Source organism: Macaca nemestrina, chromosome 2, assembly GCF_043159975.1.
Source record: "Macaca nemestrina isolate mMacNem1 chromosome 2, mMacNem.hap1, whole genome shotgun sequence".
Taxonomy (NCBI): Eukaryota; Metazoa; Chordata; class Mammalia; order Primates; family Cercopithecidae; genus Macaca; species Macaca nemestrina.
The window spans coordinates 184,314,230-184,328,549 of record NC_092126.1 but is presented as its reverse complement, the minus strand read 5'-3'; the positions used below and the strand labels follow the sequence as shown (position 1 = coordinate 184,328,549).

General features: G+C 37.8%; 1 long non-coding RNA gene across 1 annotated transcript; it reads right to left on the bottom strand.

Annotated features, from left to right (window-relative positions):
- Positions 1 to 479: 479 nt before the first annotated feature.
- Positions 480 to 1,818, bottom strand: LOC105477466 (uncharacterized). Its single transcript, XR_984707.3, has 3 exons — positions 1,691 to 1,818; positions 659 to 752; positions 480 to 537 (listed from the first exon to the last, which is right to left on the bottom strand). It is a non-coding gene; the product is annotated as an uncharacterized lncRNA (long non-coding RNA).
- Positions 1,819 to 14,320: the final 12,502 nt, after the last annotated feature.

Here is a 14,320-nt window from a genome sequence, read left to right as displayed (position 1 = left end):
TCTGCATCACAAAACTAAGGAAATCATGCAAATGAGATGAGTGACTTTTACAAGATAGGAAGCTAGCAAAATTGGCTATTCCTGCACTGAACACAATTCACACCCAAGAAAAAGTTTCCAAAGCCATGTCTAATGCAGCCCAAAGCAACTTTCTGAAATCACAAAGGTAGATTTATGATAGGATCACAGTGGCATCAAATGCTATTGCTACCTAAGACCTTTTCATTAAAAAATAAATTATAGCATTTCCAGAATGTGATACTCAGTTTAGCTAAGATGGAGTTCAAATAGGTAAAACGTTTTTGACTCAATTAAAGAGATAATCAAAAACAAAAAGTGGGGGGAAGGAATCTGTATGAGAGTCAATAGAAATAATACCTTATACTTGCACATGCAGATTATATTTATGTATAGGATGACACTTAATACTTACAACAATGCTGTTAAGGTCTTATTATCCTTGCTTTTACTGGTGAGGAAACCAAGGTCCCAGAGGTTTGATGGCTTGTTACTAAGTAGCAGGGCACAGGCTCACACCTAGGAGTAAGTAGAAACCCAGATGTCTTTTTTTTCACTGGTCTAGTGTAAGAGAAAGATACTAGAGTATAGACTCCAGGAGAGCAAGGGCTCTGGACACTCCCAACACTTGGCACAATACCTGCACATAGGAGGGTTTCAAAAGTGATTGTGAAATGAAGGAGCGCAGTCTGGTGAGGGACAGTACTCTCTGCACACTCCTTTACCAGACAGCCCTGGAAAAGAAGACAAAATAGCATGCCTTAGGACAACCTCCTCAAGTGATTTTAGGCAGAACTTTTAAGCCTTTGGCACATATTTGAATCATCTGTGGAGCTTTTAAAAATTCAAACATCCTGGCCACACCCTAGACCTGCTAGCATAAGATCTAAATGAGACCCTCTAGAGCTGGATCGCACTGAATCTTTGCTATTGAAAAACAAGTTTTGAGTCAGCACACAGCAGAAACCAAATGGTTTTGTTGTTTCTTTTTTTTCACTAAACAAATGACACCTGAATCTTTCCAGACTCCTGAGGTAAGTAAGTACAGTGCTAAACCCTGAGCAGGCCTGGATTCCTTAGTAATGAAGTGCACCCAGATGAGTTCTCCTTGCAACTGACAACCAAATTCTGTTGGTGGAGGGAGAGCAATGGGCAACTGAAAAACTAACCTTGGCACAGGGAGGGTAACAACACACACTGGGGCCTGGAGCAGGGAAGGGAGAGCATCACGATAAATAGTTGGTGCATGTGCGGCTTACTACCTAGGTGACAGGTTGATAGGTACAGCAAACCACCATGGCACACGTTTACCTATGTAACAAACCTGCACATCCTGCGTGTGTATCCCAGAACTTAAAATATAATTAAAAGAAAAAGAAAAACTGTTCTTGGTATGTTGGAGAGGTCTATATGCTTGTACATATAGCCCAAAATAATGAGAATATTATATCATAATGCTCTTACCTCATTTTTTACTCTGAGGGACCTGTTTTTCTCTTAATAGAAACCTAAAACAATGAGCACTCATAATTCTGAATAGAGCTAAAGTTTGGAATGGGAACTCTGCAAACATTATATATTCTCTCTTATTGTAGCATCTTGTTTATTTTCAGCAGGAGGGCACAGAGATCTGGGTGAGTTAAGAACAACGGTCACAGTTTATTGAACTCACCTGTTTTCTTAAAAAGGATAAATTATGCCTGATGCAGTACAGGGTTCTTTTAAGTCTCCCAGGGGGATGGGCCAGACACAGAGATTCTTGAAAGATGTCCATAGGTCATTTTGATGCACACCAGAATTGATGACCAATGTTCTGTAATCAAAACCCCAGCTACTCATGTAGGTAAACCATGCCCAACCCTTCATTAATTCATCATAAAATGGGTCTGATCCTTGAATCTACACTCCCTCCACTGTCTTAATGAAGTTACTCTTCTCAAGTCTCCTAAATACAAAGAAAGAAACTGGTGAAATCTAGGAAGGGTAATATTTTAAAACAAACTTTTGAAATTGTAGCTGAAAAGAATTGGAGAAAATAACGAATTATTTTAAGAGGTCTAACGGCAGAATGTTCTCAAAAGGAGAAAAACAAATGTTCAAGTATCCCTTTTGCAAGACAGGCCCAACGATGAGGTCAGTCAAGCAAAGTGGCATTTTTCCTTGGAATTCATTGAGGTATTCAGGTCATAATTGGCTGTAGGACTTGGGAAAATGTGGGAGAAGAAACTTGGATTTGGAAAACAGGGGAAAATTATCTCAATGCCCCACAAGCTCTCTCAAACTACAGATCTGCAGTGGGAAATTTAGTTAGAATTTCCAGTAATGAAGACAATATATCAAAGCCCTGGATTTCAAACAAGGGGGAAGGTCAGGGAAGTGGTTAAAAAAGGAAAAGAAAACTCTGAAATAAATAGTCTTGGACAGTTGAATGGTCAGATAATCTAACTGAGTCATAGGAAAGAATGATATGGTGTCTAAATGTTAAGTTGGGGGCGAGTGTCTTGTGCTTATGATCTGATTATGCATTGTTAAACAGGGGTACACAAGACAGATGCAACACCCACTAAAAAGTTTCATTTATCAAGTTTAACATAATAATTTCTTCTTTATCATATTCCCTCTTTAGAATCTGTCTTGCTTACTTTTCATATTCCTTCCTCAGAAATATTAAGGGTTATTGTTATTCTCAATAATAATAGCAGTAATCCATCACTTGAGCACATATTTCAGTTGTACCTACTATGTGTCCGATACTGTGCTGAGAAATATAAGATCCACAAAAGAAGTAAAACATGATGTCTATTCACACAAAACTTAAAACCTAAGTGGAACAGAATTTTTTCACATTCAGACATTAAATAATAATTGCCTATATGATACCAATAGGAAGTGTGATGTGATATGATTTCTGGAATGGGAGGTATCAGTACAACTAGGTTATGTTGAGACAAACCCCAGAGGGAAGTTGGGGACTTGATCTGGACCTTAATAATGGGGTAGAAGTGGAAGGTGTTAACTATTAGGTTGATGCACAAGTAATTGCAGTTTTTACAATTAAAAGTAATGGCAAAAACGGCAATTACTTGTGCACCAACCTAATACTAGCATGTGGAATTAACTGAGAGACATGAAAAAGCTCAGCTGGTATAAAGAAATTGGTATGTCTGCTTGACCATTGGAATCAAAGTCTATATTTAATATTTAAGTTACAAGAATCATAGAAAAAGACTGTAGCCTGATGGAATGAACTCAGGTTTTGAGACTGGATTCTGATTTTGCCACTATAACTTCAGCTTTCATCTAAAATAAGAAGAAATTTTGGATTTACTTATTTGAAAATGGCTTCTGACTTATTTCTGCTTGAATATTGCTCCTCAGCCTCCTGTGTTTCTCAAACTGCTTCCCCCTCTGGCCAAATGCCATCATTACTTTCCCCGTTTTGAGCCCCACCTAGAACTTTTAGGTACTGTCCACTTGATAGGCCATTGCTTCCTCTCACGTGGAAAGAGTCATGTTGAAAAAGTTTCCTTAAGCTCTCTCCACCAGGGTGGATTTCAGACAAACCTGTCTCTTCCTTTGATTGACCCATGAGTAGTTGCTAAACAAAACATACACATTGCTTCCAAGGATAAATATTTATTCTCAGAGTCTTTTCATCTGGAAAAACATAATATTAGCATCAAGCTCCAAGATCATTAGGAATATTACATCTAATTTATGGAATTATGTATATGGAGCATAATGGATGGAATACAAGAGTGTTTCAAAATTGATCATTATTATTTCCACTCAAAAAAATAGGCCAGTATCTCACTTTAAGTAGAAAAAGAAAGCAGAAAAAAATAATGGAAGTAGATGGAAAAAGAAGAAAGAACAATTGATGCTATTTGAATGCCCACTATATGTCAAACATTGTGTGAAGTTCTTCACAAATATGTTATCTCAGTAATAACTACCTATGCAATGGGTGTTAATATGCTCATTTTTGTAGATGAGAAAATTGGTACCTAGGGAGTATAATAATCTATTTAATGTAATAGAGAGGAAGTGACTAAGCCAAGATTAGAAGATTGATTTTAGGCAACCTTTATTAGTGAGCTTTTCTTGGGCTACCTTCCTCTCCTACCCCCATTAGATGTATTTGATTCCACAAAGGTTTTTGACACTTGCAGCTCTCTTTAGGAGGTTCAAACCATTGAGAAATTCTCAGTTGCTATATGTGTGCATGTGTTGCAGGTGTGTGCAATTCCTCTCCCCATTTCAGATGAGTTCATTTCTATTCATGCAAGATTCATCTCACTTCTCACTTTATTATTCATTTTTTAAAATTATCATTCATCACATTGGTGCACAAATAATTGTGGTTTTGGGCTGTGAATTTTAAATAATTATAACTAGGCTCAAATACATCTTTATTAATTAAAATAGGAACAGTTACAATCAACACATTTTTGCCAATGAGAAATAAGTTTGTTTATTCCTGCAGTATAAAAATCCATGTTTCGGGGCTTGATGAACTCTTGGAAAGCATTTTCTGCATCTTGCTGATTGTGGAAGCGTTTTTCCTGCAAAAAGTTGTTGAAATGCTTGGAGAAGTGGTAGTCGGTTGGCGAGGGGTCAGGTGAATATGGTAGAGGAAGCAAAAATTTGTAGCCCAATTCATTCAACTTTTGAAGCACTGGTTGTGCAACGTGCAGTTGGGTGTTGTCCCGGAGAATTGGGCTGTTTGTGTGGATCAGTGCTGGCTCCAGGCATTGCAGTTTTCAGTGCATCTCATCGATTTGCTGAGTATACTTCTGAGAAAGCTGTAGTGGATCAGACCAGCAGCAGACCACCAAACAGTGACCATGACCATTTTTGGTGCAAGTTTAGATTTGGAAAGTGCTTTGGAGCTTCTTCTCAGTCAAACCACTGAGCTGGTCATCACTGGTTGTCGTATAAAATCCACTTTTCATTGCCCATTACAATGGGATCAAGAAATGCTTTGTTCTTGTGTTGAATAAGAGGCGGCAACACTTCAAAATGACAATTTTGAAAAATTTTTGGCTCAGCTCACGAGGCGCCAACTTATTAAGATTTTTCACCTTTCCGATTTGCTTCAAATGCCGAGCTATGCTCCTCATCTTCAAGGCTTTCCTCTCCTTTGCAAAACTTCTTGAACCACCATTGTATTGTATGGTCGGTAGCAATTCCTAGGCCAAATACATTGTTGATGTTGGGAGTTGTCTCCGCTGCTTTATGACACATTTTGAACTTGAATAAGAAAATTGCCCAAATTTGCCTTTTCTCTAACATCATTTCCATAGTCTAAAATAAACATAAAACAAACAGCAAGTAATAAGTCATTAGCAAAAATACATAAAGTGAGAAAAGCCCATTAAAACACTGTATAACATAACCATATTTACTTAACAATGTATTCCAATATCTAACGGCAAATTCCAACAATGCAAAAACTGCAGTTATATTTACACCAACCTAACATTTCACTTCCTCACTTCAGTTATTATTATCCTTCCCTGGGACCTCATTCCAAAATGTCTTCAAATTAACCTTTATTTACTTTTACTGTTGGAATAGCTATATTGATGTGTGTGTGTGTGTGTGTGTGTGTGTGTGTGTGTGTACATGCATGGTATGATGAATATGTTTCTAACTTTTTCATTCAACATTAATTTTTGGAAATCTACTTAGGCTACTCTGTGAACATTAAGTTTTTCTTCTATTGTTGCACGTATTCCATAGTGTGCACTGCCAATGGCAGACACCAACTTTGGCTGTAATACTCCAATGCCGCAAACAATACCATTTCATTGTAGACTTATGTGAGAATTTTTCTAGGTTATATATCTAGACATAGGATTTCTGGACCATGTGGTTAGTACAGGAGTGTTTAAACTAAATTGAGCGCTACATCCTTCTCATTAGAATGGTCCACATGCAATCCCACTTGTTCCGGAGGGTTTCTACTTTATCCCTAGAGAGCCTTCTGCACTTGCCTTTGTGGAAGAGCATGCCATGTTAAGATAACATTCATGTTTATTAACATTAAGATCTTCAAAAGCCTTTAAAATCACACTTTATAAAATATAAAGAGAGATAGCCCCCAAAAGGACATTTCACAAATCAAATTCAATTCTTACAGCAGAATAGTTGTGATCCTTTTACAAGAGATTGGAACATACTAAGTTTCCTGTCTCCCCTGTGGGGACGATATTACATGCCCTCCATCGGAGGGAGAGTCTATGCTTTAGCTTAATGGGAAAATGTCAAGTTTTTCTTTTGTAACGACTGTGTACTGTGAAAAATGACTTTTAAATGGGAGAATGAGATGGTCACTAGTACCTAGGTACTTGGCAAGCCAACCAAGGACTAAATGAGACATCAGAGCTTCGTATAATGGCATGGACCTAAGAAGCCTCCAAGACTATGGTGACGAGCAAGATGCAGACAGTCCATCATCTTGGAACATGTAGTTCATTGTTTCTTATCTCCCAATTGAGAAGCCTTTCTCAGGCTAAGTCTCCACTGGCTGCAAGGAACATGAGGTCTCTTGCTTTCATAAGCTATTTTATAACTCAGTGTGTTCAGGCCCTCACTCCTTTTATCTAAGCAAGATTGTCTCAATTTAAATTTGTCTGGCACATCCAGACCCATCTTTTTGGCCAGGACTTCACTCGAAAATGTATGGCTCTGAGAGAATAATGTTCTTCACACTAGATTTCTGAGGAGCTGTTCAATGTCTTTCCTAATTCAGCAGTGAAAATAATGAGCTGAAACAAAAGTAACCGTGACAGGAATTGTCCTCATTAATCATTTTCCCAACATCTCAAGAGGATCTGGTGGGCTCTTGACCTTGCCCCTTAAGTTAAGTACTTGGAATGTATTTTGACTCCTGGCAACTTACTCAGTACTGTGATAAATGTGACTTAGCTACCTTAGTTCTGGTTTGTGGGAAACAGTTGAATTTTGTATGGTTATGTTAGTGCACTGTTAACAAGAGAGAAATTTTTTAAAAAAAATATGTGTGGGCAGGAAGGATTGTGAAGGAAAAATTATATGGCAAATCTGATTGACTCCTGGGATTTCAAATATGACAAGCAATGCTTTTTCTCTCCACATCATCAATTTCATGCTGTTTAGAATAACTGCTAGGTTTTCTTTTAGGTTATTAGAAAATATTGGTATGTGACTTACTGTTGATAAGACACATGGGATAAATGTTAACAAAAGGGATGCTCACTCCCTACATGATACGTGGGTTATTATGTATGTTAATAAAAAAGACTGTGCTTTTCAATTTTACTTTGTAGATTTGAAGATCTGTAACAAGGGATGTATTGAAATTTAGGAAACTCTAGTATTTTCTTCTTATAGCCATTTTTATGGCTAATAATTATCATATAAATTATGAAACTCAGAAGATCCTATAATAAAACCATTCATTGGGCATTTACTTCATTTCAGGCATTGCATCATTTGTTCACTCATTTATACATTTAACAAATATTTATTGAGTACTTAATATATGTCAGGCATTTTGACAAAAACTGAGGCTATAATGGCAAGACATAGACAGTCCTTAACCAATGGGAAAGACAGAACCCAGAAAGATAACAAGCAGACAACCACAAGAAAATGTTTCAAATGTTATAATTAAAAAAAATCAGGACACTATTTATTTATCATAATAAAGAAAAAGAGAACAAAAGGAAAACTAAACTAAGGGACATGGAGAGAGAAAATTATATTTAAGCTGAAACCTAAAGGATGACTGAGAGTTCTGCTGAGGAAGAGAGGGGAGGAGTGATTTGCAGGCAATTAGCCTTTAGGAAGAATATAAACCAAAAGAAAGATTACAGCATATTCACGGAATGGAAATGAGTCCTGGTTTTCCTAAGTTGTGCAATGAAAGGTGGTCATAAGCAGTGGCTAAATTATGAAAACCTCATAAAGTATGTTTTGGACTTCAGAATTTATCCTAAAACCACAGATAGATAAATACTATACGACATGGACAGACAGTATTATTTTCACATATCAGATAAAAAATTAGCATAGAGAGGTTAAATATGCTTTTGTTTATTCAGCAAGCAATTGGTCAAACCAGATTTTTTATTATTATTATACTTTAGGTTCGAGGGTACATGTGCACAACGTGCAGGTTTGTTACATATGTATATTTGTGCCATGTTGGTGTGTTGCACCCATCAACTCATCATTTACATCAGGTATAACTCCCAAAGCCATCTCTCCCCCTCCCCGCTCCCCATAATAGGCCCCAGTGTGTGATGTTCCCCTTCCAGAGTCCAAGTGATCTCATTGTTCAATTCCCACCTATAAGTGAGAACATGCGGTGTTTGGTTTTCTGTTCTTGAAATAGTTTGCTGAGAATGATGGTTTCCAGCTGCATCCATGTCCCTACAAAGGACACGAACTCATCCTTTTTTATGGCTGCATAGTATTCCATGGTGTATATGTGCCACATTTTCTTAATCCAGTCTGTCACTTTTTTTTAACAATCACTGCCTGGCTCCAAAAACTCAGACTTTTACTTTATATGTTATGGTCTGTCTTCTAACTCACATAAAACCTAGCCACTGGGTGGCCTTATCTTGACCTACTATTGCATTCAGAGAGACATTGATCCAACATTTAAACATGATTTTTTAAAGATTAAATATATACTACTGTGCCTCAAGAAATTTCCAGGATAGAAGGAGGTTCTATTCATATTTCAGGTAAAGCTTTATATCCTCCTTTTCGTCTCTTTTGGTCTCAACGACACCTACACTTATAAGCTATTTCCCATGTCTCTCCTCTTTCCACATCCAAAACACAAATTCCCTAAGTCTTATCCACATAGGCACTCATACCCCTTCATTTTTTCACTCTTAGTGTAACCTTCATTTATTTCCGCGAGTAACTCTTGGTTTATTCCAGTGTGAACTTAGGCATCTTCTACAGATTCTCCGATTTTTGTCTCTCACCTTCCTCCAGTTAGCAGAGGCAGAATAAGCCAGATAGTACTCTGCCTGACAATGTTCTATTGAAGGACAAAACTCCTAAATAATCATGGCTGAGAAGAATTCAGACATACATTAAATCTTATATGAATGAGGTGCATGAATGGGGTGTTACTGAGAGCCCAGTGACTTGGAAAGAGGGTTGCTTCTGTGCAAAGACGGATGCCACAATTCCAAGTGCCCTGGGGTGGAAATCACATGGGATATCTGGCCAGTTACTAACGTGAATTTATTGGCATGGGAAAAAAATACAGCTTGCTATGTGCCACTCTAGCAAAGGCAGGCCATTTCCTTAACACAATGGCCCCAGCTGTAAATTTCAAACTGCTTCCATTTCACCCTAAAGAAGAAAAACCATTCCTCTGAAAAGCCTCAAGAGAAAAGCATCAACTTGCCAAACTTATCACCACCTGGAGGAAAAAACTCCCTATGCCATTATTCACTTTCCAACAACATGTATTGATAAGAAAAAGCAATGGGTCTATCTAAGGGACATAATAGCTTAAGAGAAGATGATGGCATCAAATAATAAGGACATCGTAAGCGGAAACATGAGATTCTAATAAAAGCCTTATGAAAGAGACAAATTAGCGCACACACACACAAAGAGTATTTGGACCAAAATAAAGAAGAATCCAAACTTAAAAATTAGAGAAATTGAAAATAAGTTGGCTACCAATAAAAATTATGTTGTGTAATTTAAAGTATAAATTGCAAAGTACAAAGAAAGGAAATTCATAAATAAAATCTTAAGAGATATATAGATGAAAAAAATAGATTAAAAATGATAATCAGGAAGGGACTTCAAGATGACTGACTAGAGGTATCTGATACTCGTTCTCCTCTTCCACAAAGAAAAACCACAAGAGTGAGTAGATAATCACACTTCAAATGGATTATCTAACAGAGAACACTGGAATTCAACAAAAAAATAACAGGAAACACCTAGCACAAGGAGAAAGAGGAAAATGAGTCAGCCCACTTGGCAGGGATTGGCTGGGGAAACTGGAGAGACTTCCCAATATGGGGAAAGGGAAGTGAATGACCCCCAGGAGTCCATATTCCCACCCCAGATTCCTACAATCCTGGCCACAGTAGAGTCTCTAGACCCTTGCAGGCCCTAAGACTAACATAGGTAGTGTCTGGATATCATATAAAGGCATTGCTACAGGGAGAGAACTCACACTGGGTCCCACACACCTGTAGCTACAGCAAGGCTCATATTGAGAGCCCAGTCCCAACTAGACTGTATCTTGCCTTGGAGCCTACCACAGTTGGTTCCTGGAACCAACCCAATACCCATCAATGATAGACTGGATAAAGAAATGTGGCACATATACACCATGGAATACTATGCATCCATAAAAAAGGATGAGTTCATGTCCTTTGCAGGGACATGTTTGAAGCTGAAAACCATCATTCTCAGCAAACTAACACAGGAACAGAAAACCAAACACTGCATGTTCTCACTCATAAGTGGGAGGTGAACAATGAGGACACATGGACACAGGGAGCGGAACATCACACACCATGGCCTGTTGGGATTGGGGGGCTAGGGGAGGAATAGCATTAGGAGAAATGCCTAATGTAGGTGACCAGTTGATGGGTGCAGCAAACCACCATGGCCCGTGTATACCTATGTAACAAACTTGCACATTCTGCACATGTATCCCTGAACTTAAAGTATAATAATAAAAGAAAAAACACTGATGACATAAATTGAAAAGGACACAAACAGATGAAAAAGTATCACATACTCATGGATTGAAAAAATTAATATTAAAATGACCATGCTGTGAAAAGCAATCTACAGATTTAATGCAATCCCTATTAAAATATCAATGTCATTTTTCACAGAAAAATAACAACTATAAAATTCATTTGGGTGAAATAAAGGGCCCAAATACCCAAAGCAGTCCTGAGTGAAAAAGAACAAAGCTGGAGGTGTCACACTTCCTGACTTCAAAGTATATTACAAGGCTATAGTAACCAAAACAGCATGGTATTGGTATAAAAACAGACACATAGACCAATGGAGAACAGAATGGATAACCCAGAAACACATCCGTGTATTTACAACCAACTGTTTTTCAACAAAGGCATCAAGAAAACACAGTGAGTAAAAGACCTCCTCTTCAATAATTGGTACTGAAAAAACTGGATATCCATATGCAGAAGAATAAAATTAGACATCAATCTCCCAGCATATGCAAAAAGAATTCAAGATGGATTACAGGCTTAAATGTAAAAGCTGAAACTATAAAACTACTGGCAGAAAACATAGAGAAAGTTCTTCAGAACACTGGTCTAGGCAAAGATTTTATGGCTAAGACTTCAAAAATGCAGGTTAAAAAAAAAAATAGACAAATGGGGCTGTACTAAAACAGCTTCCACACAGGAAAGGAAACAATCAACAGAGTAAGGAGACAACCTGTTGAATGAGAAAACATCTATAAACTATTCACCCACAAGGGACTAATATCCAGAATGTGTGAGGAATTCAAACAACTCAACAGCAAAAAACAAATAATCTCTTTAAAACGTAAGCAAAGGAAGTGAATATCAAAATAAGACATGCAAATGACTAAACAGGTATATGAGAAAATGCTTAACATCACTAATCATCAGGTAAATGCAAATCAAAACCACAATAAGATATCATCTCACACCAGCTAGAATGGCCATTATTAAAAAGACAAAAAATAAAATAACAGATTCTGGTGAGGATACAGAGAAAAGGGAACTCTTATACACTGTTGGTGGGAATGTAAATTAGTATAGCCACTATGGAAAAGAGTGTGGAGATTTGTCAAAAAAACTAAAAAACAGCTACTATATGACCCAGCAATCTCACTATTGGATATTTACTCAAAAGAAAAAAAAATCAGTATATCAGATGGATACCTGCACCCTTATGTTTATTGTAGCGCTACTTGTAACAGTAAAGATATGGAATCAATCTAAGTGTCAATCAATGTATGAATAGTCATACATTTTGGGTGTCTGTCCCCTCTAAATCTCACGTGATTCCCAATATTGTGTGTGGGGCCTTGTGGGAGGTGATTGGATCATGGTGGCAGATCCCTCATGAATTATTTAGCACCATCCATTTGGTAGCAATTGAGTTCTCACTTAGTTAGTTCATGAGATAATTAAAAGTCTGGGAGCTTCCCCACCTCGCTCTATCTTACTCTCTCTTTTGCACACATGATATGCCTGCTTCCGCTTTATCTTCTACCATGATTGTAAGCTTCCTGAGGCCATTGACAGAAACCAGAAGATATTGGTGCCATGCTTGCACCAGAAGCCAAGCAGATATTGGTGCCTGCAAAACTGTGAGCAAATTAAATCTCTTTTCTTTATAAATTACCGAGTCTCAGGTATTTCTTTATAGCAATGCAAGAAAGGCCTAAATGGATTTAGAAAATGTGATGTATAGATACACAATGGAATACTATTGGGTCATAAAAAGAAAGATATCATGTCATTTGCAGCAACATGAATCGAACTGGAAGTTATTATGTTAAATGAAATAAGCCAGGCATAGGAAGATAAATAGTCCATGTTCTCACTCATACATGGGATCTAAAAAGTTGATCTCATGGAAATAGAGAGTAGAATGATAGATACTAGAAGCTGGGAAGGGTGCGTGGGTTCAAGCAGCAGGGAGATAAAGAGAAGTTAGCTAATGAGTACAAATATATAGTAAGATGGAATAAGTTCTAATGTTTGATAGCAGAGTAGGGTGAGTATAGTTAACAGCAATGTTTGGTATATTTCAAAATAGCTATAAGAGAAGACTTGAAAGGTTCCCAATACATAGAAATGACAAATATTTGAAGTGATTGACATCCCACATATCCTGACTAGGTCATTAGAGTATATGCATGTAACAAAATATTTCATGTATTACATAAATATGTAAAAAATATTATGTATCAATAAAATTAATCTTAAAAATGATAATCAGAGGAATATTAGAATGCAAACTCAATGAGAACAGGAATCTTGTACTTCTTCATTATTGTCAATTGCTATAATGATGCCAAACCCATGGTAGGTGCTAAATGAATGAGTGAATGAAGACAGTTAATAGAAGAAAAGTTACCTAAGCTCAAAATTTTTTAAATAGCCTACTAGATGGGTACAGGCCTGATTTTCCCTACTCCTCTCTAGAAAGTACGACTATAAACTCTGGAAATGGTGTAAATGAACAAACAAACAAACACATTAGAAAGAACTCTGAAAGATGTAAAGGAGAAGGCAAGCTAGTTTGGGAGCCTAGAACTAGAGGAATGGCACAGTAGTAGGATGTCTTGCATACCTCACCAAAGAGGAGTGTCACTCAGCCCCATCTTTCCTGGTCCTCAACCTAACAACAGAAGGCAGCTGAGATAGGCTCATCCTTTCACCAGATTGAGCAGAAGTCCCTCTGGCAACATTAGGTGAGACAGACCACATGGGTAAGGTGAATGGATTTAGAGCCCTGCCGATAATAAGCAGCCTGAAGAAGCATTCTTCTTTCCTGTAGAGCCTGAGACTCCTATATTCCATCAACAGATGTTAAGCCAGGTTGGAGAAACTGGCAAAGAAACCCAGTCTGTCTAGGAAGTTCTTTGCTCCAGTGGCCCAAGAATCTCTGCCTCCTGCCCAGAGATATCATGATACCCAGGAGGCGTTATCCCTCCCCAGCTGAGAGACACTCAGCAGCTTCATCTTGGGAAACCCCTTCTTCAATCCCAGGTAACACTGTCAGAGAGCAACTGTTGTTCCAGAATCACTAGGTAAATCAAGTAGACCAAAAGAATACCACAAAGGCTCAATTTTCTGAGCTTCAGAATAATAGCTCACAAAGGTCACAGGATGACCCTAAATAGGACATGGCCTAAATCATGCTGCTATAAAGACACATGCACACGTATGTTTATTGCGGCACTATTCACAATAGCAAAGACTTGGAATCAACCCAAATGTCCATCAGTGACAGACTGGATTAAGAAAATGTGGCACATATACACCATGGAATACTATGCAGCTATAAAAAAGGATGAGTTTGTGTCCTTTGTAGGGACATGGATGCAGCTGGAAACCATCATTCTTAGCAAACTATCACAAGAACAGAAAACCAAACACCACATGTTCTCACTCATAGGTGGGAATTGAACAATGAGATCACTTGGACTTGGGAAGGGGAACATCACACACCGGGGCCTATCATGGGGAGGGGGGAGGGGGGAGGGGTTGCATTGGGAGTTATACCTGATGTAAATGACGAG